We start from the raw sequence: 17,279 nt of genomic DNA on the forward strand, positions 1-17,279 counted from the left end.
TGGCTCTCCTGAGACCTCACTTCAAGTGCTGCTTCCAGCTCTGGAGCTCTCTGCACAGGAATGGCATGGACCTACTGGAGTGAGTCCAGAGGAGGGACATGAAGATGGTCAGGGGGCTGGAGTACCTCTCTTGTGAAGACAGGCTGAGAGGGTTGGGGTTGTTCAGCCTGGGGAAGAGAAGGCTCTGGGGAGACCTTAGAGCAGCCTTCCAGTACTTAAAGGGAGCCTACAGAAAAGGTGGGGAGGGACTCTTTATCAGGCAGTATAGTGATAGGGCGAGGGGTAATGGTTTTAAAGTGAAAGAGGGTAGATTTAGATTTGACATTAGGAAGAAATTTTTTACTGTGAGGGTGGTGAGACACTGGAATAAGTTGCCCAAGGGAAGTTGTGGCTGCCCCATCCCTGGAAGTGTTCAAGGGCAGGCTGGATGCGGCTTTGAGCAACCTGGTCTAGTGGAAGGAGTCCCTTCCTGTGGCAGTGGGGTCTAAACGAGATGATCTTTAAGGTCCCTTCCAACCCAAGCTATTCTATGATTCTGTGATCGTTTGTACGAACCTTCTGCTTATTAGTAAATGTCTATCTAAATATAGTAATTAAAACTTCCTTAGCTTTGACCTATGTTGTCATTATTATCTTTACATATCTGTGAGAACTGATGTAAAAATATTGCCTTATTAGGTGATAGTAAATACAATTTTGCATGCCTCTCCCAATTTCTATACCATGACCTATCAAGGTGAATAAAGATTGTGAGAAAATATTCTTTCAAATAGTGAAGACTTACTTATTTTAGTCAGAAATAATATTCCTATTATAACGTGTTTTGCAGTATTAACTACTCTAGTTTTTAAATAATAAGACTTAAAAACTAGAAAGACATTAGAATAATTGAATAAAATATTAAATCTTAGATGTAACTGTTTGACGGTGGACAGAAAACAGAAATGGGTACAGAAATTAAATAGGTGGAAGGGTAGGAAGGGAAATGGGTACCAAAGTGGCCTGCAGGAGTAGAAGACGTGCTCTGATGGTCCCCAGGAACCTCTTCCATCCCTGCACCGCAATATCCCCTCCCACACATGCTTTAGAGCTGTACAGTTACACAGCTATGTGTATCGTAATTCGTCTATGGAGATATACTTCTCTGAGGTTTCACAGATCACAGTAAACAACTAAAGAAGATATGCTTAACACATCTGTAATGACCAAGGATTTATAGCTCTACATAAAAGAAAAACGTTGGTTTGTGATATTCAAAGAAGAGAAGAGCAGAGGGGAGTAAGGAAACCTGGTATGACATATTGTATACAAAGTGAGCATGATGGATGCATATGCAGTATATTCATTTAATTACTAATACATAAACATATCATGTGTTGGAATGTTGCACTTTTAAACTGAAATCACAGTGAGAAACTGAAACTTGTAAAGGAGAGATCTTTGTTAGAGATTTAAGGTTTAAGTTGATTCGCACAGGAGGGATAAATTTCACACTTATTCTATCATTTAAGCTGATTTTTCCACTTTCTCTCTTTCAACTGAACTAAAATATTAGATTTTGCTAAATTCAAAATACTTTTTTTTTTTAATTAATTCCTAAGTAACAATTTATAGAAGTGAAAGCCTGGCACCAGTGAATTTGTTGTTTCCCTTTTTTAAAAAAAAAAAAACAACCCAACTGTGACTATGCTTTTAGCTGCCATTTTTGTGTTTTAAACCTGATGCAAGGCACCATGGCTATGTGTATATTCCTAAATAGGAAGACAAAGAACGAATCCCTGATCCCAGTGTTGTGCATACCGGCTGGTTTGTATTCACACTGCTGAAGACCAAGGCCCTGTTAAAGTGCCTTCCCCCCAAAAAATATATTTGATTTAGGAAGAAAAAACTTTAGTGACTCAAACAGAGCCAGTGAGTAACTTAACCAGTGTGGATAATCAGGGGCTCAGACCTCGGACCTCATGCCCCAGCCCTCTTTTATCTGGCAGTATAGACAGGGTGCAAAATTTCACCTGCTGTGTTCTGTGCTTTGGATATTGTACCAACACATACTGGAAGGTTTACAATTGCTTAAACGTGGCAGTATTTCTACACAATCATTCTTCTGAGTAGGTGATGACTGAATTTTCCACAGCCGTTAGATGCCTGTTTAGGTGACTTGGATCAGGAAGAAATGTTGTAGAGAATAGTCTTGAAATAATCTTGCATGTACGCAAAATGTAATATTGGTACAGCTCTGCTACACACTTTGCCTTAAAGAACAATTATCTACCTTTTTTTTTGTTTTTTTTTGGCATATGGTAACCATATCTAAAAACAAAAGCCATTGCATGTTGCTCAGGAGGAAAGTAGGCCCAAAGATGAGTGTGAAACACAACAAACCATTTTAGATATCTTTTGCTTTGTGATAGTCACTGTGTGTTTTTAGGTTGGATGATTTTTAATGTATAGTTTAACATTGGCCAGACTTTAAAGTTCCCTTTGATTTTTTTCACAATTTTAAATCCTGCTTGAACATTAAATCCTGAGTACATTTACTCAGAGTTGCAATTTAATTCTCCACAACCCCAGGCAAACTATGAGCATGTTAGATCTGTGAAAGAGCAAACTCTTTGTTGCCATTAAAGTAGATTTTTACCATGTAGAGTTAGGCATAAACCTTAGGTTCTTGGAGTTGTGTTTCGATGGTAGTTTTGTCTTCCCATTCACTACATCAAGGTATTACATTCCTAACCACATGCTTGGAATTGCACTTCTAGCAAACGTAAAGCAATTTAAAATCTTTGACAATCTATACTTAGATCTAATTGCAAGATCAGTGTGTCCAGTAATTCCCTCTGATATGCCTTTTTTGTTTTTTCTTTACAAATGAGTTTATGCTTATTGCTGCTTACACCTACTGAGATGCAATCTGTAGGTTCTCATGGGTGAAAGGCGGGAAAAGGGTTTCAGGTTTCAGATCTCAGAAGGGGCTGGCTGGCCATAATAGCAGCACTCTGTGAGGTGAACTGATACCCAGGCAAGCAGATTTTGAGCAAATGCAGCCCTTTGAACTGACTCTTCTTCATGATAAATAAAAAAAAAAAAAATATTTATTTTCAAATCTAGTGGTCTGTGGCATCCACCTTTTGCTAATAGAACAGCTATTGTTTTGATTAGTGCCTTTTTTCTGTGTCTTATTTGATACAGACTTCTCCCCCCAAACCATTGTGCTCTGTTTCCCTGTTAGAAATACAATAGATCAGCTTTCTTTTACAAATGACATAACTAATCAGAATCTGAGGGGAAAAAATCAAGACAGCTAACACATTCGTTACTGTGAGTGTTGTGCAGGCTGCATTTTTTTCCTCACAAGATTGATTAATTAAATATTTATGAAAGAGAAACACCTGGCATACTTCCATAAACAAATAGGTCTCCTGTGGGTTTGCAACAGCTGAGGAGAGTTTTGAGGGACCACAGGGATCTCAGGGTAAAGACTTCCTCACAGCTTGAGTTCTTACACATTGCTGTTTCTCATAAATATGCACCAACACACAAATAGTTTCTATTTTGAAGACAGAAAGTGCAATATCAACAGATGAAATCCAAAAGACAGCCAAAGAGAAAGGTAAAGATTAAGCAGAACAGAAGTACTGTATGTGGGGAAAATGGCTCATTTTTATTTATCTAAGAAAGGTCTAATGCTAAGGAGGCTCAAACAACTGGGCCCCCTTTTTTAAGGTATTTGTTTAGGGCTGCTAGTTAAATAGTGAAAGCCTTAGACTGAAGAGATCTGTTGAAATCTAAGGGCAAGGGTTAAGAAATTATGCAAGACACCTAAAAGTGGGAAATTCATTCTGTTCACTATTTCAGCTGCTCTTCCAGATGGATCTGCTTTATAGATACTTCCCTGACTCTTCATCTTCAGTGGAATGTTTTCACTGGTATGTCACTGCTTTAAAAATAAAAATAATTTTGCCACTGACTTCAGCTACTATTTAGCTGGCATGATTGCTTTTATCGACCGCTGCTTTACTGTGGCCAGTTTCCTACAACTGATTGTTTTAGTTCTTGGGAGTGGAAGTAATGTAGCTGTTAGTGTCAAGTTCTTGTGCAATATCTTTTACATGTGCTTACATGCCATGTGCTTTCTGTATGTTGTATTATACTTCATCATGCTCCAGCTATGATTTTTTCTTGGGAAACCATAGAAACCGGCTAGCTGCACTGAAGCTTGGAAGTTTAAGGTTCAGCCTATATGGGAAATGATCAAGACATATTAACTGTCTTGTCTTTCTGAGGTCAAATTCTAGAATTTGTTGTTCTACTGAGAGTTTCTGATATTAGTCAAATGTTAATTTATTTCTTAAGTTCAGACATAGCAAATTATACAGGTTTACAAATTTTTAAAATGCTTTTTTTTAAAAAAAAAGGTTTTATTCTTTACCAAAGCTGGACAAATATTAAAAAAAAATAAATCCTTTGTCATTTGGCATTTTTAAATTCTGAAACAGAAGACATTGTTTATAAAAGAAAAAGGTGTTCCTGAAAGTTCAGATGGTTAATCATTGAATTAATACAGATTAAATTTGGGGTGTTCTGTGATTTGGGTATTGGGTTGGTTTTTTTTTTTTTTGGTCAAGAGACTTTATTCCAGTCAGTACACTGTGTTTGAATGTGTTTGATCATAAACATGTCAGTCTATTTAGGAAAAGAAAAAGTGAAGGGTTTTGATGAAGTTCTGCAAACACAACTGGTTTGCAGTGATAAAATCCGGTGATGTGTATAATAATGTGGAGATAAAACAGCATTATGTTTAGTATTAAGAGTAGGTAGTACTTTGTCTTCTAGGTAACCTCTCTAAGGTGCAATGGTGTTTTTGCTAATCCTATGGAATTTGGTCAAAAAGCTAATGAAATAAACAGAAGCTTTTTGATGAGCTATAATATATCACTGATGAAGTTTTAAATGTTTTTAATTGTATTGTGCATACATTCACTGTATGAGATTTTTGGGAAGGGTTTACTGGTACAGAATTCAGAAACACCTTTTACAAGCCACTTTTTGCCATGTTAATCTCTCTTTTTAATTAGTTTTACCTGTATTTTTCAGAAATAGTAGGCATTAATATGCAGTATATCTCAATGTAATACATTTTCAGAAGGTGGTTACAAAGACTTATTTAATCTGGAGCAGACTTCTTACATACCTGCAGTTTCCTTTGGCTTTCCCTAGACATCTATAATAACAGTATAATGCATTCCAGGTTTAACCTGTTTCTTTAACAAAGGTGTTGAGCCTACATTCTGTAAAAATCTAAAATCACTCTTTGAAATTAATGTGAATACTAGATGTTTGAGGACTAGAGAATTCAATCCCTAACCATCAAAAATGTATTGTGATCATATATGGGGAAGGTCTTAAATGTCCTGACTAGAAAGAGTATTAATACTGAGTGGTAGCAGGTAGATCTTGATTTTAATAAAATGCCTTTATTTCCTGCTAACTGAAAATGATCACAGGACTGTTTAAAAAGGATGAACCATTGAGATCACCTTGTTAGATATAAATACTTAATAGCATCCATTATAATGAGATAAAAAGTGATGGTTGTAAGGTCAAGTGTGAGAAGGAGAGAGTTCAAAGATGGTGTAGACCCTTCAACATAATATAACCTAGCTTTAAAAGGGAGAGAGGAAATGCATTGCTTGATGAGAAGAAAAAAATCATGTAAGCTTGATAAATATTCAGGGTTTGTGTGTAATGAGAAATGGAATCTGATGAATGAAATGTCATGGTAAAATCATTTTAATCAATAATGGAATGTGACATTATTCAGACCATAGTAATATGTCTTCTCCTTTTTATTCTTTCCCTGTGATATGCTTTCCTTCCATTTTCATTTTTTTAAATAGTTTTGGGGTTGTTTTTTTCATTTTTTTGGTCAACTCTAGATTGGTTATGCTAATGTAATGTTGTTGCAACCTTTCTTCTGCAGCTTAAAATATTGAATGTGTAATGTCACAATTCTGGACATAAACCTAGGAATACAGATGTAGTACACGAAAGCACAGCATTTTCTAAGAATATTTATGTATTCAAAACCTAATTTGCCTTTTCCCCTCACTCTCCCCCCCCCCGATACTTTTAAATATAGAATTGGGACTGCATTACAGTAGATGTCATGTGTGCGTAGGGAGTGCTTGTTCAGACTCTTGGGCAATGTAATAATGACCCCAGTGTAAATAACTGTGGATAAATGATGTACTATTGCATGCTAGTTGTCATTTACTTTGTTACAATGTTTACTTTAGAATAATAAAACAAGAACTTTATTTTTCATCATAGAGATCTTGTGGTACAGCAGTAAAAGTGATTTTATAATGCCTTCTGATGATAATGCTTTATCATCCTTATGGACTTTTTTATCGGAAAATGCTGAAGTTCATTTTGAACATTAAGCAGATAGTCTGTCAGTTTACCTTCATAATTTCATGGAAAAAGTAATTGAGATGCATCACTATAACTCAAGGTTTGTTTTTGGCAAAACCAGCACTAATTTCTCTTGACTCCTACTTTTGGTTTAAAGACCATGTTACTGTGGACCTCCCAGCTCAGATTTTGGAGTGTTCAGAAGACACAAATATGCATATCACATTCCTTTTCAACTATTTGTCAGCTTTCTAAAGGTCTTGATGATGATGTGCAAAAAGCAGCCAACCAGGAAGCACAGTGGAGTGAATGAGCTTAACGGAAAAAAAATGTTCCTTAATACTTAAAATTTACCATGCCTCTAGAACATCTTAGATGCTGATTGTAGGGGGCAGGGGGCAGAGACAAAATCTTTCAGGGACCTTTAACTGTTGTCATATGACAACAGTCACATTTATGCTTAAACCAGACTGGGAGAAGTAATACACAAAACTTCTAGAGAAGAACAGGGAAAACCTTGTCTCCCCATTACTATTTTGGTTTGGGTTTTTTTCCAATTTGTCTTCCTATGCTTGTTCTATGAGTTTCACCTAACTTTTTCTCAAAGTTTTGGAAAAAATACTTTCACCACAGAAAAACCGCTGATAAAGGACATCTTGCACATATTTATCTATCTTTTGTTTGTTTGATTGTTAGTAGCTTATTATTTGGGAATGCTTGAATTGATCTTTTTCCTTTACTATAGCAACAGCATGGACTGAATATAGTCCATATATTAATATCAAGTGTTTATTTTTGTTTGGATCAATTTGGCTTAATGTCATTCATATCATTAACATTTTGCAGAAATAATATTGATGGAAGTTATTGATCCCTCTTGTAGACACCATTGTATTAGTTGTGCTGAAGGCTTACAAATGTTTGATCCTACATTAGCCACAACAATTGTTTGATATAGTCTATAGGCTCAGCACAGCCAAACCCAAGTAATCATTGATTGAGACATTGGGAAATGAAGCCCAGATCCAGGAATTAATTTTGAATCACTGGGCTTCATTAAGCAGGAGGCTGACCTCCTCAGGCATTGGCATTGTACCTCTTTTCGATGCTGATTTTGCTGCGGAGGGCACAAAAAGATGGTGTTAGCCAGGCTCCACATTTGTAGCTATTTTGGCAGCTAAGGTTTTTGCCTTTGTACAAACCCTTCTCTCCTCCTGGTGTTTTGGAAACGGCAGCAGAGGAAGCATGGTTCTCCTCCCTCTTCTCTTTCTGTCCTTTCCAGCCTAAATCAATTTCCGCCACTGCAGTGTGAGGAAAGAGGAGCAGCAATGGCAGAGTGTTTCAGTGGGAGAGAGAGGTGAACAACATGCCCTTGCTTCACCTCTGTGCAGCTGCCCAGCCTGAGGGGTCTGGAGAAGAGGAGCACCCTTCTCCTGGCTGCTTCCCCATGTCTTCTGCCTGGGCTATGGGTGCCAAACACGAAGGAAGGAGATGCCACAGCCGACCTCTTTCTCAATCTTCTGTAGTTCCTTTTGGATTGCAGAAACTGGTCTTCCCTATTCCTACCTGATAAAATGGTTCTCTTTCTGTCCGCCTTGCTGTCCATGTGCTGGCACTGGGACAGTTGCATTTGCAAGTACACATATTTTTTTATATGTTTCCTGAATATATAATTTCACGTAAACATACAAACAGAAAGAAAAATTTTACTTTTAGAGGTGTACAACCCTGCACAGTGCCCCAAAGGGATACAGTAATACTGTTAGGTGGCTAACAGAGAAATTGCAATGTCCATGCTGTGGCAAATTTGCATGTTATTTGTGCCTTAAGGCACACTTACTGCCCACTAAAAACTTGCTTTGTATTTTCTGACTTTGGACAAATATCTGAAAGGTATGTATAGCTGCATATACTTAATACTTCTGTTAAGAGAATATAGTGATTTTTTTTTAAGGTTACAGATTAAGAGCCATGTAGCTTAAATATTCCTACCACAAAACAGTTAGAGCAAAAATATTAATCTAGGATTCCTCATCCTATTTTGCAACAGGGGTATTTAAAAATCAATGAGCCTTGCTGAAGGTCTCAGTACTCCAGAAACTCAGTTACTGTTGATCCTTAAGTCAATGAGAGTACATATTGTCATGATGTAGCAACACCTACTACTCAATGCTGGTATTAATTTTTTAATTTCTTATCAGAGGGTAGGCCAGAAAGAAATGGAATAAACTTTCATTGTTTGGAGGCAAGTATGATTTCTTCAAGTTCTTTTATTTTTATTACATGGAAAGTAATTTGTGATGTACTAGAAGCACGAAAGTTTAACTTTAAAATGTAATACATCACACTTAAAAATGTTTTTCATATTATGCATGGCTTTCTTGTTTCAGATGTGGCAGTTTTGGGAAGCACTGCAAATAAAGGAATACTTACAGGTTAAGCCTTTTATTTAAAGTTACTCTGTACAAAAACTAAAAAGTATTTGAGAAGAGTGGCTGTACAGTGTAAATACAGCTTCTAAGTACTTGTCTGTGTAGGCATTGAGGAATGCTTTTTTTTTTTTTTAATTTGAAGTCAAAACTCTTGTAAGGGTACCTGCATAAACACATATAAATACGTGTAGTAAAGAGAAGGGAAAAATATATTAAGTATGTGCCTGTGTATTTCAACCTCAAAATGTTAGGCTTGTAATCTGGTACAATAAGAATTTTCTCCACTTTACCTAAACAAACAAAAAAAATGCTTCCTTAAAACTGTGATTGAGTTTAGACAGTGCGTTCACAACTGATAATCAACCATGAGATGCTAAAGTTTACAGAACTGCTTAATTTGAAAGGTTGCTTCCTTTATTCAAGGTGTACCAACCACTCAGCTTTTCTGTTGTAATTAAGCATCTTCAGCCTTACATCTTTCCAGTTACAGCATTTTTTGTATTGTAATTGTCTTCTTTTTTTTAAGTAAATGCAAGATAAATTAGTATGGCATTGGGACTTCTAATGGAAATTTATGGCAGTTTTAGCATAAAAGAACAAAGCTATATTGACTGAGCAATGTGAACAGAATTCTAATGTGTATTTAACTGCTGGCTGTTAGTTTCAATGAGTATGAAATAACAGTTACTTTATAAAGGATGTAGTAGTTACTATATACAGGGACTGAAAACTCTCTTCAGATTCATTATGCAACTTACCATCTGTTATCAAAAGACTCCTGACTTCGTAGGGGATCTTACAGAAAGCAATAGTTGCTTAACCAGGGCTGTTAGAAATATTTTTGAGATAAGTAATAACTCTAACCCATAATCCCTGTTTAAACTGGATTAATTTTAAAATACCAGTCTGCATATAGCTATTTTTGACGAAGTTATCAGAAACAACATTTCAGGTTTTGAAGATGAAAACAAGCCTGAATATTCACAAATTTTTGAGTACACCTTGAACAAAGCTATTATCTTAATTTCAAACATATATTTGAGTGTGGGGGAATGTACTGTGTATAATATCTTACTGTCAAGAGTAGGTGCTGTAAAGAAACTCAAAATTGAACTCTGACCATTAGCTTTCTGGTAGGTATCCCCAGTAGTTTTCCATTCAAGGAAGCTAGTCTGAATTATATATATATATATATAAAATGGGAAAAGCCTCTCATTTTTTCCTATTTACTACAGTTACATCTTGCAAATATCTCTCTGTAGTTGCTTCGGCCTTTAAAGAACAGCATGGAGGCAGAAATGCTTGAGTCAATTTCCTTTTCTGGAAGCTGATGTTGAGATACAGAAGTGGCTTACTTGAGAAATGTAAAGAAAACGTGTTTCAGGTTTTAAGGATTAACTGGAGTTGTATGATATGTTTGATAAGAGAAACTATTTTTTTATCAGTAGCAACTTCTGTGTTAAAGTTGGGGGTTTTGTCATCTTAGTGCTTCAGAACACAGACCTTATATAGAGGGTGGTGTGAGGACAACAGTCAGGTGTACTCCTGAAAGAAACCTGCAGCTGGCTTTACAGGACCACGTTAGAGTCATCCCTCACCTAAAGATGGCCAGCTGTTAATCAAACATTGGCAGTGACAGTATAATAATAAAAAGAGCCCATTTTGCTTTCCTTCATTTTCCAGTATGTTCACGTTGAGATTAAAATATTGAAGATGGGCCAACAAGTGTCAGTGTCTAAGGTACTAAAAGCAGTGCTAAAGCATGATGGATTTCTAGTAACACGTTATTGCTTTCTTTTATCTGCACTTGGCTAGATGAGTGATTTGTTCTTGGCTTCAAATTATATAATGCAGAGGAGCTGAAGAGGCCATCTCACAGTTCCTGAATCGAACTTGAAACTGTGATGAACACAGATATTACTAGTTGTTGTTCTTTTTTAATTAACAAAAAATAGGGCACTAGTAGAATTTGGTGCCTCTTTTTGTTGAAAGTGGAGTAGTTGAGTGAATAAAGATGAGTTCCACCAAGTTGCTCACCATGAGTTCTAAAGAACCAAAGCTAATTAAGGTATTTTTCAGATTGAATATGCTGATATATTTCAAGCCTCAAAATAACTCCCTCTTTCAAAACATTCTATTATTTTTTAAAATGAACAATAAAAACATTGCTTTGAACAGAATATAACTTCTTCTCGTGTGACTACTGAATATCAGTTATTTCCACTGTTTCATAGGACCTTGTCAGGGATGGGGTTAATTTCCCCGAGGACCCGGCAGGGGGCAGGTATTCCATCCCATGTGACCCGTTCCCCAGGCTATAAGAGGCACTAGTCGGGGAGGGGAGAGCAGTTGCCACTTTGGGGTGGGCTGCGGCAGTCCTGGTCCAGTCAGTGCGCTGCGCAGTGGTATTGTAAGCGTGTCTTTATATCCCTTTATCGGTGTTATTGTTTTGGGTTTTTTTTGTTTTTCTTTTATCTTCCCTTTTGCTGTTCTGTTAAATTGCACTATTTCAACCCACGAGTTTTGCCTTTTTCTGTTGATTTTTCCCACGGCTGTGGGAGTGGAGCGAGCAGTTGTGTGGTTCTTTGTTGCTGGCTGAGGCCAAACCACGACAGACCTTTTTCCCTTTCATATTCCTGAATGTTACAAGACCTTTTCTGATTTATACACTTAGTTAACGTTGGTGATATGAAAGAAGCTTTTTAGATAAGGTTTACTATTTTGTTCCCAAACCCACCAACTGATGACATATGATAATGCCTGCCTTTGAGACAACTTTTTGATTAAGGAGTGGAATTAGCAGATAAAATAGGCTGCTGATTCAAAGAGTAATCAGACTCCTTAGATAAAATCAAGTTGCTCAGTTTCTTTGTCTCACCTTTCCTTTGATATTTGTTTACAGATGGGCAAGTTAATTATTGTACTATAGGTTAAGGAAAGAACATAAACCCCGGAAAATTACTATGGTATTCACACACACGTACACACACATCACCCCCCCTAAAAAAAGTGTTTCTGAGGTTTTTGGCCAATTATTTTTCTGCTCAAAGTATTTGTTTTTCTTTTTGAAGGGGGTTTTAAGGTACAGGAGGGCAATTTGCCTTAAAGAGTAACAGAATACTTCAGAAATCTTTCTTGGAAATTATTGGATGATGTTAAGCATATTTTCAAAATATATCTCCCTTTTTCATCATGAATGTTTATATTTTAGAAGGGCCAAATATTTAATATCATCATTTAGTATCTTAATGACACTATAAATTACCCTTCAGAGGTTAGAAAGGAGGTCCAGATTAGATAAAACTATGAGCCTATATATTTAACATAAATAAAAGCTATTCACCATTATTAAGAAGTTAAATAACGCCTGTTAGGAGTTAAAACCAAATTATATTGATTAACAAAAAATCCATTATATCTAGCAAAAACAATGCAGGCGATTCCAGCCTGGGGAGCTCTTCTTGGGTATTAGTGGTGATATGTTCTCTACAGAACTGAACAGCTGAGTACAGGGACACCACTTTGCATACAGGATGTAGCATACAGAAAAACATGCCTCTCTTTTTTTTTTTTTCTTTTTTTTTTTTCTTGTAATGTCAGATTTAGTTCTGGGTTTTTTTACATATGTAATACAGATATAGTAATTAGTACACTAAGAGTCTGATAAAACTAGGCTGTTATGAAAGTTCCTTTGCTGTTTTTGTGAACAAAATCCCAAATTCATGAGAATTTAGAGAGGATTTATGATCAAGAGGAGACGAGAATGTGGTCCAGGAGCAACCTGTATTTCAGAATAACTCTGTAAAAATAGTATTGGATGCTAGTCCTGATTAATAGGAGGGATAAGGGAATATCATGTCATACTACTCTGAGCATCTTGCAATGGTCTTTAGAAAATATTACTTCTTTTACCAAAATTTTTAGAAGTCAATGCCCTAAAACCTTTCAGCCACTTTCCATGTGAACCATACATGCTTCGTTTGTGTTCACTTTGAAAAATGAGTTTGAAGCTGGATTCACTAAGCTTATGTGAACTTGCACACATGTGGAGCTGTTGAAATGAAACATCACTTCCTGAATGAGTTTGCCACATTCTGAAATAATTTGGAGTTTGGAAGAGAGTCAGAACCTGGCAGTAGATTTACAGGAAGGAAATAAAGGATGTAGAAATAATAATATTAAAAAAAAAAAAAAAAAGCAACAACTTCAGTTTGGGTAGTGCTTGAATTAAAGTGCGCAGAAGACAGTACAAGTAAAGATACTTTCTTAAGCCCTCCCACCCACCCCAACCATAAAAGTGATACTGGTATGTGGCCACTGCCTCTCTACTGCCTCACCTGTGTTATTCATTGTAATACTTATGAATGAAGATTCTTGGCTCATGGGAAATGTCTGATTCGTTGTCAATATGGTTTTTAGACCTGATTTCTGTTTTGAGGAGAAACTGAAAAGCTGCTCATCTTCCTTTAATCTCAGAAAACCTTCTTACTGTTGTAATGGTATGTCAATCCTGTATTTTCAAAGGACATATGTACACAAAATCAGACCGTGAAGAGGGCTTTTTTTTTTTTTTTAAATAATCTTGCAAATAGACATGCAAAGTTAATTATTCCCACTGTCTCATTCTTCTTACTCTTTCTCCCAATTGGTGGAACTTTCAAATACAGAATAATTCTTACCACAAATATTTTAATTCATATTGTTATCTTGACTACTTTCTCTTTTGAAATGAGAAGTTCATAGAATCATTTCTCTGTCTTTCTGTTCTTCAAGAAATTTGGTAGATTTAATTTTCATGTTTGCACTTTGTTTCCTTTCTGGACAAAATTTATAGAAGTGTTTCTTCTGTAAATAGTTGACTAAAATAAAATTACCCTGTTCAATACAGCTTCCAAGACTCAGCATGGATTTTGCTTTAAATGGGTGGAATGCTGGATTTGTACAGATTCCTTTGTCATGGGTAAGATTGAAATCCCATTAAGGGAAGAGTTGTGGGTGGCCCCGCCCCTGACATATCATGCTGCTTATGTAGAGTTCTTATCCCAAAACAATGGCAATAACAGGGATAATGTTCCCTATGTTCAGAGGAAATAAATTGTGCAATCTGTCTGTTGGCTGATTTCCTTGCTTACAATACAACTTTCAACATGGTAATGAAAACTCTTGTTTTCGTTATAGCAGAACTTTTAAATGGAGTATTTTACACCACAGCACAAAGTAAGAGAAAATCTGTTCCTCATAAAACTCAAAAATATAAGTGACTTAGCTGAACTGTTTTTGTGGAATCATAGATTTATTATTCATGTCAGAAAGAGCAATTTGATAATGTTGACAACTTCCTGCAATGCAGAGGCTATATAATTTCACAGAGAAATTTTTTTAATCAGGCCAATAACTTCCTGTGTAGTCCAAGTATATCCACAAGAAGATAACGACTCTGGGGATTTCAGTTGCTGTTGTGCCCCTAGGAAATTGTTTACTGTGATTTTAACTGTTTTAGAAACTGAGCTTATCTAATTTTTCAGCTTGCAGCTGTTGGATCTCTGTTAACTTTGTATTTCAGATGGAAAACCTTTGCACTATCACAAAGACTATATTCTCGCTACCCACCAGTGATAACAGGGAAAGAATGAGTCAGGATTTAGGGACTGAATCTGTTCTACCAGTGTGCAGCATGGTAGATCAGGAAAGACTGCTTAATAAGGACGAGTGGTTTGGTAAACTTGCATACCTCTGGTATATATCTGATTCTTTGTCAGGGAATGGGTGACGCATCTTTTTAGTGGTATGCTTATAAAAGGTTTTCAAAGATTCACTGAATGGATGCTCATTGTAAACAGTAACACATGGAAAGGATAGGTAGATGGTGTAAGAAGGTTTGTTAGTGACTAAAAATTCATTACTGTTTTCTAATACATAGGCAATGGAGAAATATCCTGCCTGAAAATAGAACAAAATTTGGCTGCTGCTCTATTGCAACCAATGAATGACAGTAATGGTGCAAGAATAACTGATGTTTCTATCTTCTCTGAAGGTAAAATAAGTCACATTCACAATGAACAGAGAAGTTGTGCTGCAGCCATTATTCTAATAACATCCATCTGTAAAGTTGCTTCTCTGTTATTATAACAGTGTCTTGGCTCAGAAGTTTGTGAAAATGACACACTAAAAATAATAAGGTTATCAGAAGATGGGAGGACATGCTTCTTGGAAGAAAACACTCAGAGGAGCTAATCCAGTGCCAATGCATCTGTTAAAATGCCATTAATTTTAGGACAATAATAAGAAAATTATTTCAGCAGGTGGTAAAAGTCTGGTTGGGTAGGGTTTTTTTAAGCACTTTTGTCAAAACTTTGTTATATTTCATTAGGGAAGGGCTTCCTTAAAATTAGGACTCTGGGGGTTTACCTCCTGTATAAATATTCCCGAATAAGAAAAAATAGAATGAATGTAATTTGCAAGCAATAATCATTTCAACAGAGGACAAAAATGCGTGCATCCATGTGTTATTTTGGAAATTGCCCTGCTTTATTCCTGTATTCTTGGCAATACCTGTGAAGGTCAATCAACAATTTTTCAGCTGTGGCGAAAGTGGATCTGCAAGTATGGTTGCAGGCAGCCACTCCTCCACTTCTCTCACGAGCTGCATTTCAGCACTGAACTGTGCAGACTTACGCCAGATCTGGCTGTCTTCCCAGACTGGTGCAGTAGGCTCTTTAAAGGAAAACCTTGCCACAGTATTCAGAGGAATACATATACTCAAGAGCTTGAATGTATGCATGAGCATATGTTTTTGGAAGCTTTCATGGATTACACAGAAGCAGTGCTTTTTCTCGTCTGTACAGGTGAGGAACTAGTGTATGTCTACCTTGAAAGGTGAGAAGGTTAGACATTTGCCTTGTCCATGCTACAGGCTTTCGTAGAAGTCTGTATCCTTCAATGTATGTCTGCCCCAAAAACACAGAAGTTTAGACCAGTTCCCAAGAGAATACAAATAATTTATATCGCAGCTAGGAACAGATCCAAGATCTCTTAATTTCTATTCTGTATTATTAATGTCTTGCAGATATCTGTCATGTCAAACTTTCCAGGAAGCCCAGGAGTTGAGTTCGGTTTTTAATAGCAGCTATTACTCTGATTTCTTAGAATTAGCTTTAATCATTTTAGAAGAGCTGTACAGCAATCTGAAATGTCATCCTAATGCAATATTTTGATACAGCTCTCTCATGGCATATAAGTTAACTCTTAGTTGCAGGCGCAAGCAAGAACAACTCTTAAAAAAAAAAAAAAAGTAAAGAATGTTTATGTTCTTTCTCATAGTACTAATTTCACCTTTGTTTATTGGGTATTTTCAGTTAATTTCTCTCCTGTTCTGATTTCCAGGAATAAATGAGAACTCTCAGTGCACTGCTTTATTTGAGTCCTGAGAACAAAGTAAAGTATCTTTCATAGTTTCCCACAAGCATTTAACATCTCTTCAAATCATGTTTTAGTAATAGAGAATTATTAATGTAATGTAAAAGGGCTGAAGGCTAAAAGCATGTGCACCTGTATTTTACTGTGTTTTCATCTATCCTAACTCCAAACATTTGAATTGTGCCTTTGAACAGATTCTTTCTAATTTGAAATGACAAAAAAAAAAAAATAAAAAATCATAATCTTAAATGAATTTTCTACGTAAGGTGGCAATCATACTTGTAAAATGGTACATACAATTATTGGCCCTGAGAAAATAGTGAGACAGCCAGATACAAATGAAAAAATAAGATGCATTCACTCTTGCATGGAGCAATACATGTAATTTAATAAACATCTTGCATTTATTCTGAAATCTGTTTGGTCACTGAATACACTGTGAATTAAAATGCACTTAGCTACAAGCTTGATATGTACATTCATATCATTGCAAAAACTTTTATCAGAGTGACAAATGTGTAAGCATATACAACTGAAAGTAAAATGCATTCCAAAATGAATTTCTTTTGTGTGGGAGCTTTGCAGTTGGGCCAATAAAACCAGGGTTTTTTTCAAGTCATCTAGCTCATTTTTTCAGTGAAGACTGCGAAGGCACCTTTTATCTGCTATGAAAACTGATTGATTTCTACTTTTGGTTCTCTTTGCACCACAGGCTTCCGCTGAAAATTAGTTCTCACGTGTAATGTTTTAAGCCCCAACTGTGTTTGCCCTTGAAATCAGCCTACTGTATACAAGTGTTTTGGATTGAAATACATACATTTCTTATTTCAATTTAATGAAAAATTTCAGCCCTCTTGGTTTATTGATAGACCATCATGCAGACTTCACAGCTCTGCTCATTGATAAGAACACCTACTGATAAATTTTATTAACCTCCCACTTTGCATTCTTATTAAGTAATTAAAATAGTGAGATTACAAATGGTTATAAAAATGTGTATTTTAAACTGTTCTCTTA

This window comes from Charadrius vociferus, unplaced genomic scaffold (assembly GCF_000708025.1).
Source record: "Charadrius vociferus isolate BGI_N301 unplaced genomic scaffold, ASM70802v2 scaffold414, whole genome shotgun sequence".
NCBI lineage: Eukaryota > Metazoa > Chordata > Aves > Charadriiformes > Charadriidae > Charadrius > Charadrius vociferus.